At 56.9% G+C, this 12,484-nt stretch overlaps 1 protein-coding gene across 2 annotated transcripts in view; it reads right to left on the bottom strand.

Moving 5' to 3' along the window:
• UNC5B (unc-5 netrin receptor B) overlaps positions 1-12,484 on the bottom strand; it is a 79,683-nt gene that overhangs the window by 37,766 nt on the left and 29,433 nt on the right. The window lies entirely within an intron of this gene.

Below are 12,484 nucleotides of genomic sequence, written 5' to 3'. Positions count from 1 at the left end.
GCCCGGTCCGGGATGCCTTCCAGCCCGGGAGCCCGGCGCGGCGGCCTCGATTCTGCCCATTCCACAGACGGGACGCATCACCGAGGTGGCTAGCCGCCTATGTGACTGGTCTGGGTGACCTGAAGGGGAAAGGGGTCCCAGAGAGACACGGGGGTCCTTAGACACCTGATTTGAGGCCGGCGGCAACTCCTCACTCAGGCTTCCTCTCAACTCAAACTTCCTAGTTCACCATCTGTTTGGTAGGGTGGGCAGAATGGTCCCACTTAACAGATAAGGAAACAGAGGCTCACAGAGGTTGATTGGCATGCCTGGCTCAGAAGCTGGGCTGGTGGCAAAGCTGAGATTTGACCCCGGGCTCTCCTCGTCCCACCACAAGGCCAGACACGCTGGCGGGGGGTGGGGGGGGGGCGTTGCTAGTGGAGAGGAGCAAGGCGGGATCTAGGGGTGCTCGGCTTGTCCCTTAGTGCTTGGCCAAGGACCTCAGGGAGCACCTGCTAACTAACAGAAGGGATCCATCGAGGTGTAGCTTTCCGGGGTCTCCCCCTTAACCTGTCCTTGCCAGGATGGTCTATACTGGCTGCTGGACTCCTTCCCCTCCTGCTACTGGGGCTGTCCCAATTCTCCTCCTTAGTATACTTCCTTCATCCTGCGCCCCTCCCTCTCCCTGGACAGGATGGCCCACCCCCACATTCCACACTCTCTGCTTTGTCTCATACTCTGTGCCTTTTTTACAGCCTTCCTTGCCATCCCCCTGGGCTCCACACTAGCTCGTGTGTTCTTGTGACAGCCCAGGGAGGCAGGGGACCTGGGCTCTTGTCTCAGTTCGGTAGTCGACTGCTGTGTGACCTTGAACAAGTCCCTGACCCTCTCTGGGCCTCTGCTTGCTCGTCTGTCATCGAGGGGTTCGGTGAGAAGTTCCAATGTTCTGTGAATATCAAAATCCCCACCAAATGTTCAAGCTGGTGCGCCGGTGGACATCTGGGACCTTGGGCTCCTGGCTCACCTCTTGGCTCCCCACCGGGGCCCTGAAGAAGCTGGTCCAGGGACTGGACTGCCAGGCGGGGCTATCCTCTGCACCTCTTAGTTCCTGCCTGGGCTCCATCTGTTTTCTCAGAACCTTCCGTGTGCCTCTGTCTCTGGCCTCTGCTCTACTTCCCTCTGTTCCCTATCCCGTCCTCACCCCCAGGCAAGGGTGGTTGCCCCTGTCACCGGAGCCAACTCCTGGCAGAATTATTTCCCTCTGCGCTGGGCCTTCCATTAGTCAGTAAGTACACCGGGCCCGGGCAGGGCGCTAGGGGACAAGGCGGCCGTAAATCACCATGGCTCTCTCTCCTAGCCCGGCTGCTGACCGCCTAGGAGCTCTGCTGGCTCAGCTGAGTCTCCTGTCCCGGAGGAGCCGGGGCCAGGGCTGGAGTGGCTGTGTGAGGAGCACTGGTGCAGGGTGTGGTGGGCTCACGGCCACTTACCCCGTCACCTCGGGGTAAGACATTGTGGCAGCACCTCAGCTCCCTGTGGGGTGCCACCTGGTAATCATTCAGGGAAGGGGACGTGGTAGGGACCTTGGCAAGTCATTGGGACTCAAAGCCTCAGTTTCCTGGTCTTTAAAATGGGGTGATCATACACCAACTGCATGGGAGGGCGCCTGAGGTCCCCCCCGGCCCACGGCGGCCCACACACACACGGAGAACGCCAAAGAGTAGACCTCAGTAGACAGTCCCGCCTTCCCTGTAGCAGGGGAGGGTGGCCTGTGTGCCTACGCGTGAAACCACGTCTCTTACGCTATACCCTTCCCTCTTGTAGCTGGACAGGGATAGGTCTTCTGCTTGGGGTGAAACAAATGCCAGCAGTGTTTTGGGAGTCAGACCCTGCCTGGAAAGGGTGAGGACTCAGCCCGGCTGGTGGAGCACGGAAGCCTCTGGCACCCTCAGCGAACCAAGTTTGGCTGCGAAAATTAAATGAGATCACAGGGGTGAGATTAAAAGAGCAAATTGCTTTAAAGGGCTTCCGCTCATTCCAGATCTCACTGCAGACGGATGGCGCTAATTACCAACGAGGAGGGACCCGCTCGGTAAAGCAGGTCCCTAGGGGCCCCCCAGTGTTTCTGAGGCAGGGTCCTGACGATTCACATCCCCCTGGCCCATAACGAGGGGCACCTGGTGGGGTCCGGCAGCGTGTGAAGTCTGCAAAATACTGTTTTGCATTCATCGAAGAAGGACAACCTGCGGATAAACTCTTGCTACAAATCCGCAAAACTCTGTGGCCACATGTGTCACGGACGGCACGTCCTCAGAATTCCACTTCTGGGAAGCTCTCCCGAAGAGCACTGCGGTGCTATTTACCAGGGCAAAATACCCAACGATGGGGGAAATGGTTGAGTAAATGAAAGTATATACCCCCAGCGTGGAGGATGCTGAAGTAGGGAGAGCGCTAAGTATGAAGTCTATGCAACCACACGGGAAAGGCTGGTGCGATCGGGTTAAGTGAGGAGGCCGGGGGGTGAGATGAAGTGCTCGCTTTGATTTCACCATAAAACAAACCGAGGCCTGAGCCTGGAAATTTATACACGGATATGCAATCAGTGGCTAGGTCTGGGGGGCAGCGGGGGCGGGGTGGAGTGGGGTGGATTAGGAATGCTTCTTTTTCAGACCCTTGTTCCCCATTATCTGAGGCAAGATGGCAACGTTATCTGGACTGTATAAGCAAGCAAACAAGCAAACAAACAAATACATCTTGGACCCAGTGGGGAGAGGGCTGGAGCCTGGTCTTTCAAAGAGCCTTATAGATTGTAACAAGTAACCCTCAGGCTGCTGTTCTGAAAGCCTAGCAAACAGTCTAGGCTCATGGAGTGTATAACAGACTTGGGGCTGGAGCTTGTGGGGGCCAGAGGCCATCCCCCCTGCTCTGTGCACCTGTTGCCCCAGGAAGGCCTCTCTGGGGATGTCCCATTGTTCTCTGGCCAGAAGGAAGGTGGCGGGGGGGGGGGGGGGGTGTGCAGGGAGAATGGCTTGTTCCAAAGCCAGGAAATAAATCTCCACAACCCAGCCTCTCCATTCAGGCCGGCTTATTGATGGGGACCCAGGGGGCCTGGGGAGAGCTAGTCACCTTCCCAGGATGCGTGAGAAAACCTCCCTGTGCTGGGCCCATGGCGTCTTATAGACTCTGGGGGCCCATCCTGGAGGCTTCCTCTGGCTACTTCCTGGCGTTGTCATCCCCGCAGCAGGACGCCAGGCGCCCACAGTCCCAGAGTCAACACACACCCCTCCTCTTTCACCACAGCCCGCTGGGACTCAAGCCTTGGGGTGGGCAGGATGATCTCCATGGGCCTTATTGGATCTGATCGTCTGTGAAGGGAAGAGATCGCCATCAGCTCCCCTGCGACACCCCCCCTCCCCCACCATGCTAGGTGTAGAGAGCCGTGGACATTTGCATACAATTTACATTAATTTGATAACCACCCGCTATAGTGGAAAGAGCACTGAACCAAAAGTCAGAAACCTTGGAGTCCACTCCTAACAATACCACCAACTCGATGTGACCTTGAACAGATTTCCGGGGACTGCGCTGCTGGTCTGTGAGCTGAAATGATACAGTGAGCAAGGACACACGTGGAGCAGGGAGGGGGGGCCCTGGACGCCCCTCCCAAGCTGTGACCCCACCTGTGACAGGTGCTCCCTGAACACCTCTTGGGAGACATTCCTGAGACAGCTGCTCCAACCTCTGGGCGCCCTCCCACCCCCAGGCTGTGGGGATCCCTTGGGAGGGAGGGCGGACGGGTGAGGGCTCACAGCCCCATCCAGCTCTCCTGCTCCTGCTCCCCTCGGCAGCCCTTGGAGAAGCCCAGCTTCTGACACCCTGGAAATGTTGTGAACCAGGTGCCAGGGAGCCTGGCAGGGCCTGAGGGAAAGGGACGCAAAGCCCAGGCTGTCCAGGGAGTGAGTGGACTCAGCACACGTACGTACACACACTCACAGACACAGGTACCACTCCCCCCAACACACACTCTAGCCTGGACCAAAGCAGTGCCACTCCTGACGTTTAGCACCCAAGCCTTGCCTGCGAGGTATCGCCTGGGAAATGGAAAAGGGGCTGCTGGAAAGCAAGCCTCATCTCTGGAAAGTGCCATTGCTGCTCCTTGCATCAGGATCTCTGGGGCATGGTGCCATGGGAAGGGCCAAAGCTCAGGGAACGGTCTACTCCGGGGCCTGGGCCTTGGCCTTGCGAGTGGGGTGGTGAGTATGGCCTTGCTGGGGGGTGGAGCACCTCTGATCCTCAGTGCTGGGAAGGGCTGGGCCTCTGGGGATCCCCTGAGCCCACAGCCAATGTGGGGTAGGGTGTAGGGGAGGAGTCGGGGTCTGAGCTGCAGAGGCAAAGAGCTAAGAGGGAGAGGGTAGAAAAGCCCTTAGACCTCAGCACCCTGGAGCCCGTGCTCTGCCCTATCTCTCCTCGCCCCCGAAGTCCTCCAGGAAAAGCCCCTCTTCTCCCCAACCCGTACCCTTCTTCCCTGCTTGCCCTCTACTCCTCTGGGGAGAACAGACTGCCAAGGTCGGACTTAGGTTCTTTCTGATGGTCTCTGGAATGTACTTTAATGCTTCCACCACCTTCACTCTCCCCCAGAGTTCACAAGTGCTGTCTAGTGAGGCAAGTCCCCATGAAAGACTCCGGACTGGGACAGGTCACTTCACCTCTCTGAGCCTGTTTCCTCCACTCCAAATAGGAGAGAGGATGTCAACTGCTTGCGTGATTTAAACAAGCTAAATGGGGGGGGGGGGGGTGATTTAAATAAGCTCAGCACAGAACCTGGCACACAATAAAATAGTAGCAGCCAGTGGCTGTTATTATTAGCAACCTCTTAGAGCCTCGGTTTCCTCTTTTGTACAATGCAATACCAGTCCTGCCTTCACAGGGCAACTGAGAGTAGAAAGAGATTGGAGCGGGGTTGGGGGGGGGGGAATCGGAGGCCGGGTGGCTCAGTCGGTGAAGTGTCTGACTTCGGTTCAGGTCATGATCTCGTGGTTCGTGAGTTCGAGCCCTGCGTCAGGCTCTGCACTGGTTTCTGCTTGAGATTCTCCCTCTCTCTCTGTCCCTTCCCCACTTGCATGCTCTAAATAAATAAACAAACAAACAAACAAATAAAACAGATGGGAGATACGATACGAATGCATGCTGTGAACATGCAGAGGGCATGAGGCCGTGTGCTCTGGGACTGATGCCCGGCCCCTGGGAGGCACAGGTCAAGCCTGCCCCACCCTAGCACAGAGCCACAAAAGGGAGCCGCGTACTGTGGCCAGGTGCTCTGTCACGATTTCTGCTGCCCCAAGCCCAAAGTCATCCCGTTTGATGGGTGAAAAAACAGAGGCCCAGAGAGGGCAACAGACCAGCCCACAGTCACGGCACACAGCGAGTGAGCAACTGTGAAGGAACCAGACCCGGAAAGATAAAACTCAAGATTCAGGTCCCACTGAGGAGAGCACTGCTTCCCCTTTTCCCGTTTTTAAAGGGCAGACATGGGGCAGAATATTGTAATACATACGATACTTATTTTAATCCAGATCGCAAGTCACTTTTTTTTGTCGAGGAGGGAAAGAAAGCGCTCACTTCATGTGCTTACGAAACTCACTACATCTCCCTTCATTTCCTTACAAAAACGGCACTCTACTGCTTTCAGAGTCCCAGAAAAGTACAGTCAATCTGACAGCGAATGAAATGACAGGCTTGAAATACACATCCCCAGCCTGTGGATTTTTTTCAGAGGAAAAAAAAAACAAAAACCACAACGCTTACAGGAAAACAAAGATCATTTTCACTTCTTCCCCGCCTGAGCCCCAGGGTGTGCAGACAGAAGACCCCCCCAGCACAGGAGTTCCTGCTTCGTTCATTCATCCCTCCGTCCGCTCAGGACTGGGTGGCAGAGGGTTCCGATGGAGACAGAGCTTAAGGTCTCCTTAGGGGCCGTATACACTCTGCAGCTTAAATCACCTTGTCCGCAGGCACGCGCGAAGCATTTGAGAGACGGCATGTGAAAGCAAATTTATTAAAGTGCCGGCCACTTTTGTGACACATTGGCCCAAGTCAGTCTCATCTCCCATCGTTGGGCAAATGGAAAATTGCTCTGGCAGATGGGGGGCTGTGTTCTGTGGCCCGCGAGTCCCAAGTCCAGGGCAGCTGCCGGAAGAAAATCCAATTTGATTTTATTTATTTTTTTAACGTTTATTTATTTTTGAGACAGAGAGAGACAGAGCATGAACGGGGGAGGGGCAGAGAGAGAGGGAGACACAGAATCGGAAGCAGGCTCCAGGCTCTGAGCCATCAGCCCAGAGCCCGACGCAGGGCTCGAACTCAGGGACCGCGAGATGGTGACGTGAGCTGAAGTCGGACGCTTAACCGACTGAGCCACCCAGGCGCCCCCAATTTGCCTTTAAATGCCATTTACAGAGTGTTTCTGTCACACCGACCACCTACGGTATAAAAGGGTGAGAGGTAAAAGTTTAAAAGCTGCACGGAGACTAATGAAGACCGCAGCTACGGGGAGCAGACTCAGACAAACATATCGCCAGGGTGTCTGCCCATGTCCCACTGACCAGCTGAGCAAGGACGAGGTTTACCAGGGGAGAAGGCAGAGTGTGTGTGCGTTTGCGTTTGTATGCATTTGGGAGCACGAATGTGTGGGACCGTGAATACCGTTAAGCACAAGTGAACTGAATGGACTGGGAAATCTGCCTTCTTTACTTTGACTATCTTAGCAGGAGCTAGGATTCTAGAATCATTCAACCAAGCGATGCAGCGGGCTCTGACGGAGTACCCCTCTCGGGGTCCTAGCTCCAGATCAGTATATTTAGAAGACTGAAATCGAGCCCAGATGGCAATATCCTGGTATCGTTGCCACGGCGGAGCCGGTAACAGACATCACTAGCTGCTTACGGCACTCTCTCCACTTTCCAGCTGAGCCTGATCTTAGCCTCAGAATCAGCACAACTCTTGGAAGTCACTACTGCTTGGTCAGGGTTGGCTGGCAAGAGGTAGCCTATCTGTCATCCTTGAACTTGATGGTCTCTGGGGTTTCTTCCACCCCTAGCATACTCTTAAGTATTCCCCTCCTCAGTTTCTGCTACATCTAGGCCTATGTTAGAATCTGTGACGGGCAGAAGTAAGTTCCGCCCTATGTTGTTGTGCTGGGGGTCAGGAGGGGGATAAGCCTTCGTGAAGCCACGAGACAGTGGTTAACAAGACCATGATGGAGGCCTAGAACGGATGGCAAATTCCTGGCCTCAGCATCACCAACTCCAAACTCGTGCCCAGAGCAGACATTCCTAACTGAGGCCACCTTTACAGACGAGGCCAGATGCGGCCCTAGAATTCTTCTGAATGTTACATATCAGGCGGTCACCCTCCGGCTTTCAAAACAGCCACCGGAGATGAATCGTTTTTGCCATTGCTGCCCTGCATTTTGAGCTACAGGCTACAGGACTAGGGAGGCTGGGGTTATCAGGGAAGGCTTCCCGGAGAGGCAGGAATTAAGCTGGGGCTTGGGAAGCACCCAAGCACCCAAGCCAGACCAGACAGATGAGAGAGAGAGAGGCCAAGGCCGGGAGAAAGGCAATGGTGGGAATCCCCAGGAGGACCGGGAAACATACCACCTAAGGCGGGGAGCATCCTGTTTGGATAGAGCAGCTGGAAGGTCAGGATTGTCCTGAGGGCCAAGTCGAAGGGGCTCTGGCGTCTGACCCACTGGCACTGCCCCCACATTAAAGGCATTCTGGGAACAGGAGCTGGGAGCCGGGGCCCCCACAAGTAGGAGGACTTCAGCGGCCGGGGGACCCAGGCCCAGTGTACCCCGGGCTCCCAGGGCCCCTGCCCTGCTCAGGAGTGGGGGAGTGCTTGGGCTACGGGAGCCTCCTGAGGGGGCAGGAGATGGGCACCTGTGGCCCACACGTTTTCCACCTGGCTCCCATGGGCTGTTCTCCTGAGCCCAGACATGTGCTCAGGGAAGAGAACCATATCCCCACCCCAGCCCAGGTAGCAGGGCAACAGTCTGAGCACCAGGGCAGGAAGAGAGAAATCGGGGCTCCAAAAGGCCCCACGGGCACTGGGATGCATGGCCAGTACCCTATGGGGGACTTTTCTGGGGGGTCCTCTAAGTGCTATCCCGTGACCTAAGAGGCAGTCTTGGTTTTCCCTCTGTATAATGGGCTTGCTCCCACCAACTGGAGGCTGCACTGCACAGAGGGCCACCTGTCCCCTAGCCAACTTGTGCTTTGGGGGCTGTAGGGGACAAGTGGGAAGTGATGGGAGGGAGGGGCCATGCTGGGGGCTCTCCTAGAGCTAGGGACGACAGCTTGGAAGCCACAACCTCCAGGACAGTTCTGGATCCAAAGCGGCTTGCCTGGAAAGCACGGTCTCAGCACAGAGCCGCAAGGTACGTTCCCACAGGGCTAGGGCCCCATCTCAGCTGACGAGCTCGGAAATACAACACTCACCCAAAGGAACACTGTTTTCGGTCATTACTGTCCCCCACCCCCGCCCCCGGAAAGCCCCCGCCCTTACAAGCTGGCATTGGGGCAGCTGGGCCAGGATTGGAGGGGCAGCAGGGAGCTGGCAATCCCTAATGGGTTCCCCTTGGCAGCCTAGCTTTGGGGCAGCCTAGCTTCAGTCTGTCGTGCCCAGGCTGTAAGGCTCTGTTGCCAAGACTGGGTGGGCAGCCCAGTCTCTACCAGAGAATCGTAGGAGTCTGGTGCTGGTGCCAGCCCATGGTGTGTGAGTGGGGTGGAGACGTGGCCACGATCTTGCTCTCATGTGTGTGTTCAACCCTGGGCTCGGTCAGGCACCCACGTGGGGCTGCGCACGAGGAATGGAAAACTAGGGCACAGAACGGTCCACCTGAACGCCAGCTGGAGCCCACCCACCTCTTTGCCAGAAGGAGCTATATTTGGGACCACCTGGCCAGCCGATGCAAATACAAACATATGCAAATACAAACCATTGCCCGTAGGGATAAGGAAGGGTGGACAGTGGGGTTGGAGATTGTAGGCCAATGAGGTGTGGGCTTTACATCTTGCTGTGTGAGTGTGTGTGTGTGTGTGTGTGTCGCCCGTGTCCTCTGCCTCGGTGTACGTGCATGTAAGTGGGTGCACGTCAGTGTTCACCGTGAGTTCAGGCATCCTCCCCTGGGCACACATGAACCCGTGCATGGGGCTGTGTAAATGTACCTGCACAGGAGCCGCTTTTAAAACAAAGACCTTGGGCTGCAAAGGAAAATGATGAGATTCTTAAGAACATCAAGTGCAGCAGATACTAGCTGGTCTTCTGGGGGCTGTTACACTAACCGCGTGTCCATTCTGCCTAATACATAAATTACTAATGTAAATTAAAGGATAATTGAAGCCCTTTAGGCCCAAATATTTAAATTATTTAACAGGCAGTAGGGAATGGGAGAAAAAGGAAGAGCTGAGTTTAACACCCAGAGAAAAAAAAAAGTGCCAACTCAGGGGAAGAAGCGGAGGGCGGGCCTCCCAGCGGCCCATCCCTCCTGGACGAGAGTGAGGATGTGCAGGTCCCAAGAGGAACCTGGGCAGTGGAGGGCCTTCTCCTGCTCCGGGACTGTTCTCTCCACACTGTCTGTACTGCCTCCCTCCTTGTCTTCCTCCCTCCTCTCTGGCTGCAGCCTCCCAGGGCATTCCTGCTTGGGTAAGCGCTGCTGAGGCCAGAGGTAAGGCTGCCTGCCCGGGAGGGTGGGGGGGGGGGGTGCTGACTGTCCCCTGCTCAGAGGCTGTGCCACCAGGAGATGAGAGCTGGTCCTGGGGCTGGGGCCCTCGGACAGGTCCCCAGGGTGAAGCCAGCATCTCCTTCCCCGAGGTATCACACACCTGGCAGGGCAGCACTAAAAGAGGGACTCTGGGCGGGGGTCACGAGTCCCCCCCACCCTTGTTACACAGAGGAGAAAGATAAAAGCACACAGGAGGAGGGACTCGGCAGCTCGCCAAAGGCAGAAGTGACATTCCCTGTCCTCTCTCCTATTCCGAGGCCTTGAGAGGGTCTCCTGGAACACAAGTAACACCCCAAATCACTGGGGAGCTTTACCCCCCTGGCAACAGACACCAGGGCAAACCGAAGAAAGCACGTGTTTCCTAAGGCACTCTGTCTGATGTCTGGAACTTGCTGCCGGTTTCTCATAGACCCATTCGGCACAGAATTCCCAACCACGCGCAGGTTCCAGTGTGAGGAGTATGGTCATTGCTTATATCCTTGCCAGGGCCCGGGGGTCTGGGGGCGCAGAGGCGAGGAAGACCCAGTCTCAGATCAACAGTGCACAGGGACAGGTCTGGGGAGCTCAGAGGGGGAGGCCCCCCGGCTGACAGTGCCCCGTCTGGGAGCTCATCCAAGAGTAGAGCCCTCGGTGGCAGAGAAAAGAAACAAGCCAGGCCTGCCCATTCACCTCTCCTCTCCAGCATGTTACGGGGCCGGGGTGGTGGGGGCCTGCTCGAGCGGCTGGCCGGATGGAACGGTGCCTTCTCCATGGGCCCCGACCCTCCCTTCAGGCCCAGCTCCAGCGGCACCTGCTCCAAGAAGCCTACCCTGATGTTCTGGGGACGTCTGCACCACAGCCCGAGCCGCTGCTTGCTACCTCTGTGCGACCGCTTTGTTCTCAGACACCGTGGGCACCTTTGCAGCAGAAACCGTTCACTATCCTTTATCGTCTTGAGGAGCCACTGACAAACAGCTGGTGCTCAATACATGCTCAGTGACGAGCTTCCTGGACAGCGCTGCTGGGCCCAGACATGCCTCTGGTGGACAATCAGGGCCACTGACTTTCTCATTTGATTCGTGCTGGAGTCTGGGGATGGAAGGGGCTGGCCGTGCTGGCGCCCGCGTCCTGTGAGCCGCAGGGGCACGATGAGGCGGGCTGTGGACTGCCTGCAGGGCCGGGGAATGGGCCGGGGAGGGTGGATGACTTGGTGCCCAGCCTCCCTCCGCAGCGGGGCACTAGGAGGCTTCTTTAGAAGCGCTCTTCGTGGGAGACCGCTGGCAGGTCGGCTGCAACTCTCTGGGTCTGGGTCTTAGTCTCATGGAGAAATACTCATGGCTTTTCTCCCGCAGACGGCAAGCGTGGGAGCAAAGGCATGGTGGGTGTGAGAGGTTTCGACCAGTATAGAATGTTAGGACGATCCTTCCACCCATCCATCCGTCCGTCTGTCCGTCCGTCCATCCATCCATCCATCCACCCATGCACTCGTCCCCCCCCTCCCTCTCTCCTCTCCATCCACTCACTCACCTGGACACTCATCCACTGACGGCCGATGTATAATGTGCACCTACTCTGACACACGATTTGGTCACCTTCCACAGCGAAGGAGCCAGAGTGCCCGCAAGGGCGGTCCTCACCCAGGTCCCGCCTCCTCAGGGAGGGCCCCAATATCATCCTGAGCCCCATCCCATGAGGGACTCACCTCGTGCCCTCGGACCCATCCCTCTACAAGGAACCTCCGGGGGCCTCTCGCCCTGGGGTCTCCCCCTTGCTTGGACCTCTCCTCATCCTCACTCCCTCAGAATCTCACCTCTCGAAGCCTGTAGCCCCCCTCCCTGCAACCCCATCTTGGCCAGGAAGGCATTCATGTCCTTGCTCGACGGGCAGCCTTTGACAGCTGGTGGTCTCCTGGCCTGGGGCTGAATTTTTCCTCAACCTTCCGAAGGCGGGAATCTTGTTGCCCCCACTTAAGCCACCAGTTAACCTGAAGTTGAGCCCAAGCCTGGGTCCCAACCTCTCAGGGCGTCTGCCTCTTCCACCCCGAGCCAGGCAGGCCATGCCTTCCACAGACTGTCGCTGAGAGATGGAGTGAAGGGGAGACAGAAACACCGGGCACACAGAGAGGACTGGACAGTTTATGGAGCCATCACAGGTCTCCCGTGAAGCCAGCCGGGATCTACAATCATAGGAGGCAGGACTGCAGGCTGGGTCAACGTAGAGACAAGAGAACACAAACTCTGGGTACCCAGTTAAAGAGCCCAGATCAGCTGGGGATGGAGGGAGCCAGGCCAAGCTCCAGAGGCCACGGGGGGTGGGCAGGGATGAACAGGAACCCAAGAAGCAGAGAGTAGGGCTGGCCTAGCCCTCTTTACCAGGCAGTGGTCATGCTACTGGCTGCCGGGGGTGGGATGACAGCCTCAAGACCAATTTGTCCCCTCAGCTCCCCTCCCAGGGGCCAGCTGGACTTCGGCTGTCTCTTCCCCCAGCCCACCCAGACGGGAAGTCTAGGCTCTAGGCGCGGGGGGCTCAGGGCTTCCTAGTCTATACCACTAGGCCCTACCTGGGTTCTCCTGATGGCAGGGCCCCCATCCTACCCGAGTCACCTCCTGTTGCCCACCAACAAGACAGAGCTGAGCCCAGACTAGCACTTCTCAAACTTGAAGTTGGTATGAATCACCTTGGAGCTTGTAGACTGTGATTCAGAAGGTCTGGGGCAGGGCTGAGACTTCACATGCTTAACAAGCT

This window comes from Panthera pardus, unplaced genomic scaffold, assembly GCF_024362965.1.
Source record: "Panthera pardus isolate Hobbes unplaced genomic scaffold, ASM2436296v1 HiC_scaffold_22, whole genome shotgun sequence".
In the NCBI taxonomy this organism is placed as follows: Eukaryota; Metazoa; Chordata; class Mammalia; order Carnivora; family Felidae; genus Panthera; species Panthera pardus.
The sequence above is the reverse complement of the archived record's forward strand: the minus strand, read 5'-3'. Positions and strand labels throughout refer to the sequence as shown.